Raw genomic sequence first — 16,747 nt, forward strand, 5'->3', positions numbered from 1 at the left:
TGCTGCTCTCTCATTGTATAATAATTTTTTTTTTATAATTTTATTATTATAATTATTTTTGCTAAACTGCCTCTCATTTTGCACTGTGGCTGCGTAGCTGCTCGTCCAGGTTCATTCGATCTCTTGTTAACGTAATTGTTAATATGAGCTTAGATGTTGCTAACATGAGCTTCGCTCAACGGTAATTGACACGTCTGAGTTTGAATCCCCCACACCACTTGGAGCTTGGTTGTCTATTTCCGATCTTCTCTTTCTTGCCATTATGTTCATTATTTCCTTCATCTTCATTTTCTTGAGTTTAAAGGTTATTAGTCAGAAAATAATTTGTATAGTTCAATTATATTATTTTGAACACTATATCGATTACTTTTATCTTATCTGATCTTTGTCTCCATCTCCAGGTTCTCCCTCCTTGATTGTTTCATATGTTGGGTTTCTCCGCTGCTGCCATCAATAGTTTGTCCATCTTTTTCTTTGCTTCATCATTGAATTTTTTGATCTTCATGATTCTTTACATGTTTTTTCACTTGATTATTTCGTTTAAAGAAAATGATGATCAAGGAGCGATAGCGATACTCAATTCGAATATTAGGCTTAATTTTCTTACTAGGTGTTGCTTTCTTTTACAATATTCAAATAAGTTAGGACCTTATTTCTCCCATTTTGCTCATAGACCACCTTAATCTCGAAGGAGGTTTTGCCACTCCATGGAAGACAACAAAGATTTTAAGTTGTGAGTAATAGCGCGAACTTTCTCATTTTGAATCTTCATTTACGAATTCAAGTTTCTCTTTTCATCGTATTTATTTATTTTAAGAAAGAATGACTCTCCATCTTCTTTTATCTCCAGTCCTGGATAATATGGTATGCTATAGGTTACCAATTACCATCAAAGTTATTAGGGGAATACATATGCAAGTATGAATATATGAATCATTGAAGATTGTATTGTTTCGACGTTGCCTCTTTGGAAATTTAAGTTCCTATCCTCCCCACAATGTTCCTTACACAAGTTCCATGTCATTCTCATCGTCGATTCCATGCTTCTAAACGTTTTTCAACCGTGGCCAAACTGGTAAACATCCCCATTCAAATTTTGGATTAAATGGAACTAGGTTTAATTGAATTCAAGCTTTTCCTGTCTTTAAGTAATTGATGTGTTATATTCTACGGTCTTTTTGGGTTGTGATAATTTCGGTTAGAAATATGATAGATTATTGGTTACCATCAAAGTGATTACAGGAGAAATGATATATATAATGTAATATAATATATATTATGTGATAAATATATATATATATAGAGAGAGAGAGAGAGGGTTGTTATCATTTGGGTTAGAAATGTTGGATCATGCCATTCTTACACTGTAACCTAAAAAGTTTTATTTTTGTTTTCAAAATTGGGGTAAAATTCAAATATGTTTTTAAAGAAAGTGAGTAAAAAATTACGAGGAATAAGGCATAATTTTATTTAAAAACGTAAAGAAAAAAGAAATGATTATTAAATGGGCTTTATTATTATTACAATCGAGCCCTCTAGATTCTCCACTTTGCTCTGATAAAAAGTAATGAAATCTGAAAATTTTTCAACTCTAAGATCTGCAATACCTTTTGAATCCAGAAAACAGACTGCAAAATCTAGCAAAAGCACGCACAGCATGCACTTGCTTTTGCTTCTGTGTCTGAGTGTCCTTTTCTGACCCAATCATCCATGCTAATTAATTATCTTACACAGAGTTAAAAACAAAATGAAGATGAAAATTTGAACGAATAGCTTTATTTTTTAAAAATATTTATATAAGTTTTCTGGTGATTATTATCGTTACAACTATTGGTGATCGGTAACAAGTAAATGTGACAAGTTATTCTTGGATATGATAATGTGTTTTACGATGGGATTGTTGATTTTAATGAAGTAAGAGTTAGTTGATAGGTTTGTGTTTTTTTTAGTACAACAAATATGGAGTAAGTGTTGTTATTGGAGGAGTTATTGTCTATCATTGGACTTTGTGGCAGATGATGCAGTCGTTCAAATATACTTAACCGAGACTTATAATACAAGTGAGCGAACAAAACACAAAACTTGGCTTGCATGAGATGTGTAAAGCCCCAAATCCAAGGCATTGAAAATGGCGCAATGATTGGTGTTTTGGATTGTTGTGTTGCAAATGAAACCCACTTGCCAAATGCCATAAAAAAAGAATTCCAAATTGTTGGATTCTGCTTGTGGGGAATCTATCTTGGCCTCCACACTCAAAACACTCGCACCAAAGATCTCCTAACAATTCATCCATCTCCATCATCTCTCTCTCAGAGTAGTTCTGAAATATTTGAGACAGTAAAATGGCCATTTCTGTGTTGCTTTTTAGATGGATTTGCGCATCTAAATGCCTTCCAAACAGTTCGATTGCACGGCCCAACATGCATCTTCTTACGCATCACAGAAATAAAAGCTTTCAAGTAACAAACAAACATAGCTATGCTATACCTATAGGCCTTTTGTCAACCACAACACCAGAACCCTATTACTTCCAATCTCGATGTAGGTGCTCCACTACCGACTTTAGCTTTTTCTTTGGTGACTCTCAACAAGATTGGTCGACCTAAGAGGGAGATGCGGATGAGTATTGTCACGACAACTCAATTTGTCCGACAAACTACTGACTATCGAAATCGAACCTCTGAACTAAGTGGGCTCACATGACAGAAATGTTACCTGCATAGTAATTTGGGATCTTAATTTATATGAATATATAATCTAATTTCAAAGAAATATTGAATATAGGAGGTCAAAAGATAGAGACATAGCAATAGTAATTTCTTGTTTTCAAAATTTCTATACAATTTTTTGAAAGTTTCTAAAAAAATGAGAAACAAGAAACATAGACAACTATCAAATGTTTAAGAATCTTAATAAATTTGGAAATGAGAAACAAGAAACGAGAACGTTACTAAACTTGTCCTCTATTTTTGTTGTTTCCAAAAATTTTTGTACAATTTTGAATGAGAAACAAGAAACATAAATAGTTGACAAATGCTTAAGTTTGTTAATAAAATTGAAAACGAGAAATTCTACCAACAGGCTCGTATGTTTCTTAATAAAGAGAAACATAAATGTTATTATCAAAGGTCTTTAGTACCTGTCTAATTATTCTAATTGATACTTCCATTTTTTTATTATAAGTAAATAAAATAAGATGAAAATTCTTATTATAACGTAAATAAAGTAAGGTACAAAATTCTTATTGAGACAAAAAAAGTATATATAAAAATTCGATCCATTTCTTCACTTGGTATAAGTGCTTTTGTTTCAGGTCGCAGATGTTCCCAATATAACATAGAAAGATCTTTTTATCTATATCGAATCCAAACAAACAAAATGAGATTCTTAATTATGGGATCAAGATTTTTTTTTTCTTTTTTACCTTTTATCTTTTTCTGATTTTTTCCCTTGTTTCCTTCCTATAGTCTACTACCTTTAAAAGTTGAAATGAAAAAAGTTTAGCCTATATGGCTTTAGGGGGGATTTTTGAAAAACTGAAGACATTTTCAAAGTAAATTGGAAAAACGGGTGAGTTTTGAAGTATTTGGATTTTAGTTTATTGTTAATTTTTTTAATTTTTAGTTTTCTTTTGTTGTAGGAACCGTTCAAATTTAATAGAAGTAGCAAATTTGGAGCGAGATTTTGTCTACAACACAGGTATCTTTAATTATTTTATTATATATATTTAAAATATTACATATGATTGTTGATATATGGAAATATTTTTTAATATGAATTTTATTTGAGACATGTTTTTGCATATTTTTTTTAGTAATTGAAGTTCAAAAGTGCACGTGTATTTCATTGTTTTTTTAGAACTAACGTGGATTATGAAATTGATTTTTTTTCTTTTTTGGTTTGTGAGTTTTGATAAATGAAAAGAGAAAAAAATAGTGAAAATTAAAAAATATATATAGTGAAACTTGCCGTAGGTTTTTTATGAATTTGTGAGTTTATTTACTTTTAAAAACATTTATAAAATTTAAGCAAAATATTGAAAACTAAAAAAAAGTATTTTTACTTTGGAGCAGACAAAAAAATAAATTCATACCGTTACAAAAAAAAATTTACAGATTTTTTAAAGATATTATATATATTTGAAATATTATGTTTGGTTTTAAAGATTTTAGAAGTTTCGGAAATTTATAAAAGATATTATATTATACTTTAGTTTCAAAATATCTCTCAAACATTTCGAAAATATAAATATTAAAAGGAACAAAAATTGAAACTACTAATAGTAAATAAAGTATTTAAGGACTAAATTAAAGTAGTATTTAAAATGGTATATATATATATATATATATATATATATATAATACTAAAAACAGAAGGATGATGGTTTACTTTATAACTTTTTTTTTTTTTTGAGAGAAAGTATAACTTTTTTGTTTTTATCACTTTTCAAAATCTATTATACATTACCTTATTAATTGATTTATGGTGATAAATTTATAGCAAAAAGATGTAAATATATGAATCCAATCTAACCGTAGCATTAAAAAGTATATCATTGACTAAAATATCGTGAGTTTGGATCTCCATCCCTCCTGTTGTTTTAGAAACGTTAATATGCTTTTCTCACTTGTTACACACTCAATATTAAAACGTTCCAACACCGTACTCCTAAAAAGGCAAAAAAACAACTTTCTCACTTGTTGCATTAGAAAGATGGTAATATGCTTTTCTCTCATACCTTGCTTCCTTCATGTTCGATATTATGTTTAAAATGTATTTAGCACAACTTAAAAAAACTATAACATACTAAAAGAATATGTTCGGATAACCTCCGAGAACAAACTAGTTTGATTATAGCTCAACTAATTAAGACATAAATCGTCGACAAAAAAATCAAGTTTGAATTCTCATCAACCCATATTGTTAAACTAAAAAAATTATACGAGAAAAATAAATAATCATGTTATTTTTGACAAATTAGTATTAGTAATACTTATGTAGATATATACTAATACAAAAATTAATTTTGTATTTTTGTTAAAGGAATATGATTAAGTTAAAATATATACTACATGTCAACAAAATAAAGAAAAGGAAACCAATAATGTAGTTTCATTATATATTTTTATAATCAAACTCTAAATAAAGAAAAAAATTCACCTATCTGTAAATTTAAAAAAAAGGGTTTGGATCCTTGTTCAAATGCTAATTTGGCGCAATGGATCGACCAATAAATGAACCACCTTTTTATCTCCAAATTTCTCGACACAGCCGAAAATGAGTAGACACTGGGGTTTTCTTTATTCCGCATCAAACAAAACGAAGCCTAGAGAGAAAATTCAAAATTGATATAGGAATTAGAAAATATTTGAATTTTAGGCGAATAAAACACCAAAAAAAAAAGTTATTAAAGGTTATTAACGGCTAAACCCTGAACCCTAAATCAAACCCTAAACTCTAAATCCTAAATTAAACCCTAACGAACCCCTAAAACTCTAATACAAATCAAACCCTAAACCCAACCCTAAAACCAACCCTAAACCCTAATACATAAATCAAACCCTAAACCCTAAACCCAACCCTAAACTCTAAACCCTAATACAAATCAAACCCTAAACTCTAAAACCCTAAAACTCCAATACAAATAAAATCCTAACCCTAAACCCTAATACAATTCAAATCCTAAACTCTAAAACCCTAAACCCTAATACAAATCAAATACTAAACCCTAAACCCAACCCTAAACCCTAAACTCTAAAACCCTAAACCCTAAACTAAACCTTAAACCCTAACCCTAACGAACCCCTAAAACTCTAATACAAATCAAACCCTAAACCCTAAACCCTAATACAAATGAAACCCTAAACTCTAAAACCCTAAACCCTAAACCTTAAACCCTAAAACTCCAATACAAATCAAACCCTAACCCTAAACCCTAATACAAATCAAACACTAAACCCTAAACCCAACCCTAAACCCTAAACTCTAAACCCTAAATCCTAATACAAATCAAACCCTAAACCCTAAATTAAACCCTAAACCCTAACGAACCCTAAAACTCTAATACAAATCAAACCCTAAACTCTAAAACTCTAAACCCTAAACATTAAAACTAAATATATAGTTTATCATTATTTTCTAATATAATATTTTTTAATTTCAAATATAAGATTTTGTTGCATAACCATCATGTGAGACATGGGTGTGGGATTTAGGTGTTACATGAACATGCATATTGTCAATGGACCGCATGATATCGAGTACAAACTATGCTCACATGTCTTCAAATAAATGTTGCTCGTGAGATCCAATTCGACTCACTTAAAGACTATTTACGTCAAGCATTATCTATAAATGGAGATTAGAGGTCATATTTAGATACGGTAATATTGATATGACAGGATCAACTTTGTACGTTCCTATCCCACTACGAGGCGAGCATGAGTTTAGATTTATGATGACCATTGCTCTATCCCTGCCAAATACTCTAGCATTTTTATTACTCAACCTTACATTGATAATTCCTCTCCAATTAGAGAAGTAGATAATTCTCCTCAAATTGCGCATTGCAATGTAGAAGTAGATGGTGAAGAACCAATGTCAGAGTTGCCCAACGATAATCTTGATGATCAAACTATCGCCACAAATGATGAAGAAGTAAAATATGTAGGACAAACGGCAGAGTTGCCCCACGATGATCTTGATGATCAACCTATCGCCACAAATGTTGATGATATTTCAACTGATGAGGATGAAGATTGCTTAGAGCAGTCAGGTGACGTGTATCATGAATACGAAGTTCCTGAAATGTTCATTGATTTAGATATGGATGCTATGAGTTTTATGCCTGAGGTGGATTTGGTGGAGGAAACTCGTTGGTTCTGACAACTTGCATGTAGGAATGGTTTTTAAATCAAAGTCTGATGTAAAAAACGCTGTCAAAAGCTATTCTGTTCTTCGTCATCAACATTTTGATGTTGTTGAGTCCAACACCAAAACTTGGGCGGTTAAATGCAAAAGATACGGCAATGGTCGCATGTGGCGGCTACGTGCGAGCTATTTGAAAAAGCATAGGAGGTTTCAGATCACGCAATATATTGGCCCACACACTTGTGTTTATGCAAGATTGAGTCAAGATCATAAACCGTTGGACTCTAATCTTATTGCAGCAGAGGTCCATAGCGTTGTGAAATCTAACCCAGCCATCAAGGTTGCAACACTGCCTAGGAAATATTAAAGAAAAAATAATGGCTATTCCGTGGGGTATTCAAGAGTATGAGATGGAAAAAGAAAAGCCATTATAAATGTATTTGGTAATTGGGAAGAATCGTACCAAATGTTACCTGAGTGGATGAATGTACTACAGATAACTAATCCTGGTACTGTAGTTGACTGGTTGTTGATGGGGGTAGAAGATATTGGTGAAGCTGTATTTCAATGCGTTTTCTGGGCGTTCGGGCCTGTCATAGAAGGTTTCAAGCATTGCAGACCATTGCTTCAAATTGATGGAACACATTTATATGGGAAGTATAAGAGGAAATTGTTAATAGCAATGTCCGTCGATGCTAATAGTCACATTTACCCTGTTGCATATGTCATTGTATCAGAAAAAAAGTGCTAATACATGAGGATGGTTTCTATCTAACATAAGGCATAAGGTGGTAGGGAATAGGAATGATATATGCTTGATTTCTGATAGACACAAGGGCATCATATCTGCCATAAGGAACCCTGCAAGTGGATGGACAGATACACATCATAGGTTTTGTTTGCGACATCTCGCAAGTAATTTTAATGAGCGATATAAGGACAACACATTGAAAAGTTTGGTATATCGTGTGGGATTGCAGTTTCAAGTTCCAAAATTCAAAGAATGTATGGATCAGCTTGAAATAACAAATGAAGAATGCATGAGATTCTTCAGTTCATTAGATCCAAAACAATGGACACGGGCATACGATGGCGGGCACCGATATGGGTGGTGTACCACAAATATTGCTGAATGTATTAATAGTGTATTAAAAAGTGCTCGAAAGTTACCTATAACTGCATTGGTCCAGGTAACATTCTATCGAACTGTACATTATTTTGATAAACGAAGAGTTGAAATACAAGCTGCCATTGCAAATGTGGAACGCTTCACAAGGTGAATTTTTATTAATACATTTTCTATGAATGATAATGATATGATCATTTAATAAATTTTAATATAATTGTTAGGTATGCCATTGGAATATTAACTCATTGGGAAGCACGTGCCACTACACACAGTGTGCGTAGGTTTGATATGAATAGTGGAACATTTGATGTTACCACTGCAATTCATCCACGAACGTTTAGAGGTGGAGCCACACATCGCGTGAACTGTAGGGAGCGATCATGCCAATGTAATAAGTGGCAGTGCTACGAGATTCCTTGTTCCCATGCCATTGCAGCTTGTGCAAGCGTCGGCACAGATTATTTGTTGTACATAGACAAGCATTATAATCTGGAGACATATATGTCTTGATATTCACCCCTATTTGAACCTCTCCCGGATAAAAGAAGCTGGCTCACCTCTAACTTCATCAAAATTCATCATGATAAAAATTTAGCGAGAGGTATTGGCAGACCATCTACATCTCGCAAGCATAATGAGATGGATTGGAGGGAGTCAGCAATAAAAATACATTGTGGAATTTATAGGCAAGAAGGGCATAATCGACGAAATTGCCCTAGTCGAGGTCATAATCCCACTTCCTGATGTTTGATGTAACATTTTCTATGTAATTTTTATTGCCCTAGCATTTTCCATTTTAAATTTTCCATTGTGGCATTTTTCATGTAATTGTACTGGAATTATTAATGAATGTAATGTTATACTTTATTTTTTAACTTAATTCACAGTGAAAACAAATAAATTTTGTACTAAATTGATGAATATATGATTTATTAATCTACTACACTATCAGAATATGGAGGATAATAATAGCACAGGACCGTATGATTCATCTGTTTTACATCTTCAAGCTAGCCATCGATCTGAGTTGGTCTGGTAAACTGGATACACCGACCCCTTACATTGCAGACGTCGAGAGGCTACTATTAGAAGGGTGACACGTCCAGACCCTCGTATAGATCCATATCTATGACAAGTAGAATTTTATGGTGTGTCACGTTTGAATTTTGTACAGTTAGACTAACATTTGATCACAACTTTGGTGGAGCACTGACGACAAGAGACGCACACATTTCACTTGCCGCATGGAGAGTGTACCATCATATTACAGGATATCGCCATCCAATTTAGACTACTTATAGACGGGAAAGCTCTTATTGGATCGTTTCAGCACACTTGGCGGGATGTGTGTACTGAATTACTAGGAGTTACACTAGAAGAAAGAGATTTAGTTGGTGGTCATCTTAGCTTACCATGGTTGGCAAACCAGTTTGATGATTTTGCCCATCTACCAGATGATGTTGATGATGTAGCTCTACAACATTATGCTAGGGCATACATTCTTACCCTTATTGGAGGTGATAAGTTGAATAGTAGAGTCCACTTGATGTACCTACCTCTACTAGTAGATTTTGGTATAGCTGGACAGTACAATTGGGGAGCAGGTTGCCTTGCCTGGCTTTATAGACAGTTATGCAAAGCTGTAGCTATAGATGCACAAGATATATCAGGACCAGTTATATTACTACAAATTTGGGCATGGGATCGCTTCCCTTTACTAGCACCCCGCAGACTCCATATACACGAGAATAACTTAGGAGATAGACCATTGACGGTACGGTACATAATTTTATTTTTTAGTTCAAGTGATTCACACGTATGTTTCTTCAATAAAAACTAACATCCAACTTCTTGTAAATGTAGATGGAACGATAATTTTAGAATTACTGAATCCCCAACTCACGTACTTATCCAATACCGATTCATGTTGGATCAACTCATGCCGGATCAGGTATTATTAATTTTATTTATGTATGATTGTTTATTAACGTTGGATTTATTTTTTGGGCTTATCTTACAAAATTAATGCATATTATTTGGGAGCCATATAGGCTACCCTAGTATTGCCTTATTGGTCAGCATATATGGACGACTAGGAGTTTCTCATATGTTTTTATGCGGTAGTTCCCGACCTTGTTATGCATCAATTTGGGTGGGTGCAATATATTCATGTACCTTGCAACACAGATATACGTCTTCACACATGACCTACGCGGGCGTCATTAACAAAATTGGGAACGAACTTTGGCTCCCCAGAGTGGGAAAACTGCCAAAATAATACTATTAATGGTCTCTCTATAAATGAGGGTGCAGACGTTGATCATAATTATAATACTTGGTTCAATCGCATTAGTAGGAGATTTCTCACCAGGGCAGGAGCATCATATAATTATTTGGTAATTAACATCATAACTAAATTTTTATACCACCTTATTTATCAGTATTAAACTTGTTTTCATCTTTTTTTCCAAAATGTCATGCCCAATATGACTGATAGCAGTAGAATACATTTATCTAATATTACCGAAATATATCGATTGATGCAATTTGAAGGAGTGATACCATATCGTAGGAGAAGACGACAACGAAGAGGAGCTAATATCCTTGATGATGATCCAAATGACAAAGAATAGGAATTATGTTAAGTCTTAATTTATTTTTAAGAATTTTGAGGTTTGTTTTATTGTAATGAATGAAATTTCAAGACATGCTATTTCAATTTTAACTAGGTATTTATTTTTATGAATTTTGATGTTTGTATTTATGAAGTATATTTAATCGAAAATTTAAAAAGTTAGATAAGTTATGAAGTTTGAGTTTATATTTTATTATAAAAAATTTTAATTATTAAGTTAATAAAAATATGAAATACATATGTTAATATAAAAGAATAAAATATTTATTTAAAAAAGAAAATATTTTTAAAAAAAGTAGTCATTAGATTTTGAATATTTATTAATATAAAGTAATAAACTCTTGACCTAAAATACTCACAAAATAATATAAATGGATAAAACAATTAATTCAAAAGAAAAAAAAACGTAGTGATGTCCATTCAACGAACACTGGCGACATATGTATCCCTCTAAAATGAGATGCGCGTGAAGTTGTTTAATACGAATATTGTAATTATCGTGTTTAATAAAAATTCGGATGAGATATGAAGGGAAGTAAAAACAAAATTAAAAAAAAAAAAAGCTAGATGCGTCTCTCTAGTCCCAACGGACCCATTACGCCGTATGTCGTCCGGCCGTCAAGGCCCGTTATACCGTCTGAAGGTCTGTAACGGAACGCTGAATGCGTCTCTTCTCTTCATATAAAAAAGTCAAATGCGTATACTTCAAAACTCACCCGGTTTTTTCAATTTACTTTGAAAATACCTTCAGTTTTTCAAAATCCCCGGTTTTAGGGACATCCAATATTTGTATTGTTGGTTTTCACTGCTAATTTTGTAGGAACAATACTTTGATGCTGGTTGGTCAACACTTATATTTTATTGAGCACTATTAAAGTTTTGAGAGGTTTGAGAGAGAAATGGAAAAAGAGATAATTTTTCTAATTTTTTATAAATTAAAGATCGTCAATGTCAAAGTGAGCATAGTTCAACGGTAATTAACCTATATCTCTTACTAATAGGTTGTGAGTTCGATCCCCGTCCACACATGTTTATTAAAAAAAACACATCAAATTTCTAATGATAGTTAAAAGCAAGATATGGTTATTAGGTAACTCTCCATGTCAGACCACTAATTGTCCGAATGTCAACCGTCGGATCTGCATATCCCCAAATCTGGGTAATTTTGTCTGATAGGTGGGGAACATGGACGGCTATGATTTATCTTCCACTTAGCCGATATAAAATTAGCCTTGTTCATTTGGTAATTTTATTCAACCAAGCTATATTTTCAAGTCTATTACCATTTACAATATTAATTTATTTTCCTTTTTCCAAACTAATTACACTTTTATAGATATTGCTATTAGTATGAATATGACTCTGAATGCTCACATGAATAAGTGAAAACGAGAGTGATATCCGTACAACTTATAACATTTGGTAATATCCGTAACGAGAGTGATTACAAACTTACGCGCACCTCGATTAATCTCACGGGGTAGTTGCTTGACCTTATTGTTGGATTTGTAAAGAGCGCAAACAAAGTCCCACATTGGTTAGAGAAATGGGTGATCCATTGGTATGAGGCCTTTTGGCTAAAACAAAAAGCAAAGCCGTGAGGGCTATGCCAAAGCGGACGAGCAAGACATGTGCCCTATCAAGTCGGGGTAGATTGATTGGTAGTGTGGTCCGTGTAGCAAGTGTTCTATCTGGACGCTCGATAGAAGGGGGCTCCACACGGTACCCCTTTGTCCTTAGTGATGAACCAATATAATTTGCTGTGTCGTATTCTTGTTCACATATAAGACTTAATTCTTACAGATAGGTAGCCATCATGAAGTTTGAGTCAATTTCCTTAAAATTTATCCTATCATTTTAGACTAAGGAACCATCTATGATAGTTATTTAGCGCCTTGCCTATAATTTTCAACCAACGCCTACGATTTTCATACTCAAATTTTGGATTCTCCGATTATATTATAATATATATATTTTCTTTTGTAATTCGTATGATTTTAAGAGAGAGTATATACAAAAGAGAAAAACTTCACACGAATCAGATGTAACGAAAAGCTGATAATTGCAAGAAGAAAAGAACTTTGATTCTGAAGGAAAGGAGAAAAAAAAACGAACACAGAGTTGGAATATTATGGTCCGATAACGATTTTGTTTTTAATTTTATGTTTTAAAAAGTTATGCTTATTTTTCACATTTTTTTAATATATTTTTCCTTTTATTCAGAATACATCTAAATTCTTAGTCAAATTTTAGCAAAAAAACAAGTTTTGGAAAATTATTTTGTCTTTTAATTTTTTTGAATTTTGGCTTAAATTTTGTGAACATTTTTAAAAAATTGATAACAAAATAAAGGAATATATGGATGAAAGTAGTGATGGTAAATTTTTAATTAAAAGAATAAAAAATAAAAAATAAAAAATGTTATGAAACGAGATCTCAATAATCGAAATGAACCCTTTATTTTGGATTATCTGAATTTTGCATCGTCCTAGTGAAAATTTTAATTGCACACTCTTAACATATTTTCTTCTTCCAGAACTTTGGGTCACTCTCTTACGTAGAGACATTTTTCAATGGATTGATATTTGTGTAGAGAAATTAAACAAAAATGAGTGAAAAATAAAGAGAAACTTGGATTAGGTCGATGACATGGATCCCCACAAAACGGTACACATAAGATGTGGAGAACATTAAAGCTTCACCACGTAGGACAATACTATGACACAAAACACACCACATAAAACTTCAAAGGTCTCTCTCTTTGCTTCCCTCTCCCCGTCAGCTAATCTCTTTACTATTTTCTCTCTCACCCTTAAGAAATTACTCGAGGAAAAAGCTAAAATAGTGTAAAGCTAAAATAGTGTGACTGACAATTTTACACTGTTGGATATTGTCAAAGGTAAAATTGACACTGACACGTGTATTCATTTACTCAGTTCGGGATAAACAGAGGTGGAAATCCCCAACAATCGGCCTGAGGGCCCGACAGTCATAACCATCGACTGGTTGGAGCGGTTCCAACGACCTTGTCCCTCCACCTACCTATTAAAAGGATACTCCACTTCATAACGCATGTGCGCAATTCTGCTCCGAAAACGATTTACTACATCTCGTGTGTGTACTGTAACTTGAGCATTAGAGTGTTTGTTCTTTTTCATGTCCCTTTTGCCTTAAGGTTGCACCTCGGCAGCTCGTCCTTGATAGACACATGGCCAAAGGTAGCTTGGCAGAATCTTGCATCAACATATATAAGAGACAGAGATGAGTTGAAAACTGTATTCCAAATCTATATTGAACGACGGTAGATAGATTTCGAACCTATATCTAATAATACTCGTCTCTCTCCTACACGCATGGATTCCTTTGTATTTGTGGTGATGCCTTCTCAAGTATAATACAAATTGTAAATAAGACAAGGACAACTTGGCCATTAGAATCACAGAGATTGAGAATAAAATTGAAAGCATTGGCTTTGATTTATATATTGTGCATGTGGTGGGATTTTGCTATTAGTTTGATGGGAAGGGGTAAGGGAAGCCATAAGATCTCATGTGTGTAGAAACTCAACAAAAGTTGGCTTTCTGCCTCCATTTTTAATTCTTATCTTCTCACGTTTTTGTTTTATTTCTCGGGCGGACTCGTCTGATATCGACTTGCCATGTTATGTCAAAGCAGTCAATATTTTTGATTCATTGTATACGCTCCACATAATAATTTAACTATTTACGTTAAGAACAACCTAGAATCATTATACAAATCTAGAATAAACGTAGTCAAAACTTCTAATTAATATTGTTTGAGATGTATATAGACACAATCGTAATAGTTCAACAAATTACAGGAACTACCCCTTTTTTTCTTCTGATTCGAGAGGAATTATGGTCGAGTTCTTATGCTTTTCATGTCTACAAATCAAATTATTATATATATTTTCTTCTAAAACTTTTTAAACCAAAAATTTAGTTTATAGGAAAACTAACCTCTTTAGTTGTCATGATTTGACTAAGATTTTAAATATATATTATACAAACATTAAGATTTTTTTTTCTTATAAAAAATAAATAAGAACGAAGGTTTTGGATAATACACAAAGGACATATCTATAGAATTATAAACCAATAATGAGATGAGTATGGAAAATGTAGGTCAAAATCCAAAGAATATATATGAAAATGATAATCCAATTGCAATTAAAAAATTTTGTCCAAGTGTTGCCAATGGTCAAAACCATTTAAGAGGTGTCCCAAACTATTGCCACACAAACTAAAGGCCATATTGTAAAGCTAAAAGCTTTGGCCAAATAATCCAAAGGGGAATCTTGTACTATATAAGAATCACAACTTTCCAAAAAGAGTGGCTTCAATAATAATATACACCTTTCCTTAACCTAAATCAATCTATAAATGTGTAGAAAACGAGTTATTAAAAAATGGGTAATCTTGTCTCCTAATATTTGTGACGTTCTTTCCTTTTTGGTCTCCTAATTTTTTTTAAAAGTTTCAATTTCGTCATTCTTTTGTATGGAATGTTTTGCAATCAAGCGAGAAAAAAAGTTAGAGAAAAGCTAGCTAGGGAAAATTTTCGACGATAGATATAAAGCATGTGTTTAGAGATAATTAGTAAGAAAAGGATATGTATAGAGAGATAAATATAGTGAGAAAGCATGTTTATGAAGAAAGATTAATAAAAAAAAAGTGTATGAAGATAGATTAGTTAGACGGTGCTAGCTAGTAAAAGAGGTATAAAAATAAGTTAGAGAGAGAAAAGGTTTATTAGCTTTGGATAATAGTTAAAAAATGGAGATTCATCCGGTTGATACCAAATTCCGACCGGTCAGACCTATGAGGGAGTGTGCCCAAACTATGATGGAAGGAGGTGTGCGAAGAAACACACTGCACAAAAAGAGCAGACACTCCAACGCTCAAGTCAGTCTCAATATTCGAGGTATTGCTCTCGAGATGAGCTAGTCAGAATTGCATGCTTGCATAATAAGTGAATCTTTGTATTATAGTCGCTTAGGAGCAAGTCCCACTTAATCAACCACTTAGCACGATGCGTAAATCACAGAGTGAATTCAACGATAGTGATGAGTTGGGAGTTGAATAGAAGTTACGGGTGGTGATGCGGTATAGCTCGGATCAGATTAGAAGAGATGACCGAGCTATATCTTTGGTGGAACTATAAATTAATACTGAGGTATTAATTAAGATGGGTTAGCTAACTCTCTTCTTATAGGTCCACGTGTCACGTCATTTTTCATCACCAAACACATGATCTTTTCATTTGAGGACCAAACAAATATGTGTACACGTGCATATTTAATATTATGAAGTTCAGCCTTGACCAGTGACATCCTCAAACTTAATCAAGCTCATATGTCTAAGTTTATGAAGAAACAAGCACCTAGAGAATGTATGGAAAGTTTTTACTCTACATGCCTTAACTCTAAAGAAACAACCACTAAGGAAATGAACAAGAGATCTTAAACATATGAAATGGTAATGAAGCCAGAAGCAAGGATTTAATCATGATTTGTTCTTCAATCATTGTCATGAGCTTAATTAATTAAGAAATACTAATTCTCATGGACCTTTTGCTTAAGATCTTATATTTACATCTACCCGTAATTTCAAGAAACACTCCCAAATAGTCTTTAATTGGCTTCTCCAATTTCCAAAAGGGAGCGATCTTATTATTCTCTTAAGGTACTTGGGATTATAGTTATTCAATTTCATAACAAATTTTGCCTCCAAGGTGTAGCCACATTAACAAGGGCATGAGACCGACCTCGTGGTATCACCTACCACGAGGTCTTGTATTCGCTCCCACTATAAGGATAAAAAGTTAAAGAACTGTACCGATGACAGGTCATTAAAAAAAATTTCATTACATATTCACACTTCAATTCAAAACCTCAAACCACATATAATTCACTTGTGCATAGTACATTGCCAAACAAGAACTTTATGTGACATGTAAAGATTTTTGCTTAATGGGATGAGGATTTGGTGAGATAAAATGGGTCCTCTCTCTCGCACGAAGAAACATATATATAGATATGAAATGAAGTTAATTCTTGAAGCACATGATGTGAGGGACACAATGATGCAACA

This window comes from Momordica charantia (assembly GCF_013281855.1).
Source record: "Momordica charantia cultivar OHB3-1 chromosome 9 unlocalized genomic scaffold, Mcharantia_2.0 BLBB01000009.1, whole genome shotgun sequence".
Lineage (NCBI taxonomy): Eukaryota > Viridiplantae > Streptophyta > Magnoliopsida > Cucurbitales > Cucurbitaceae > Momordica > Momordica charantia.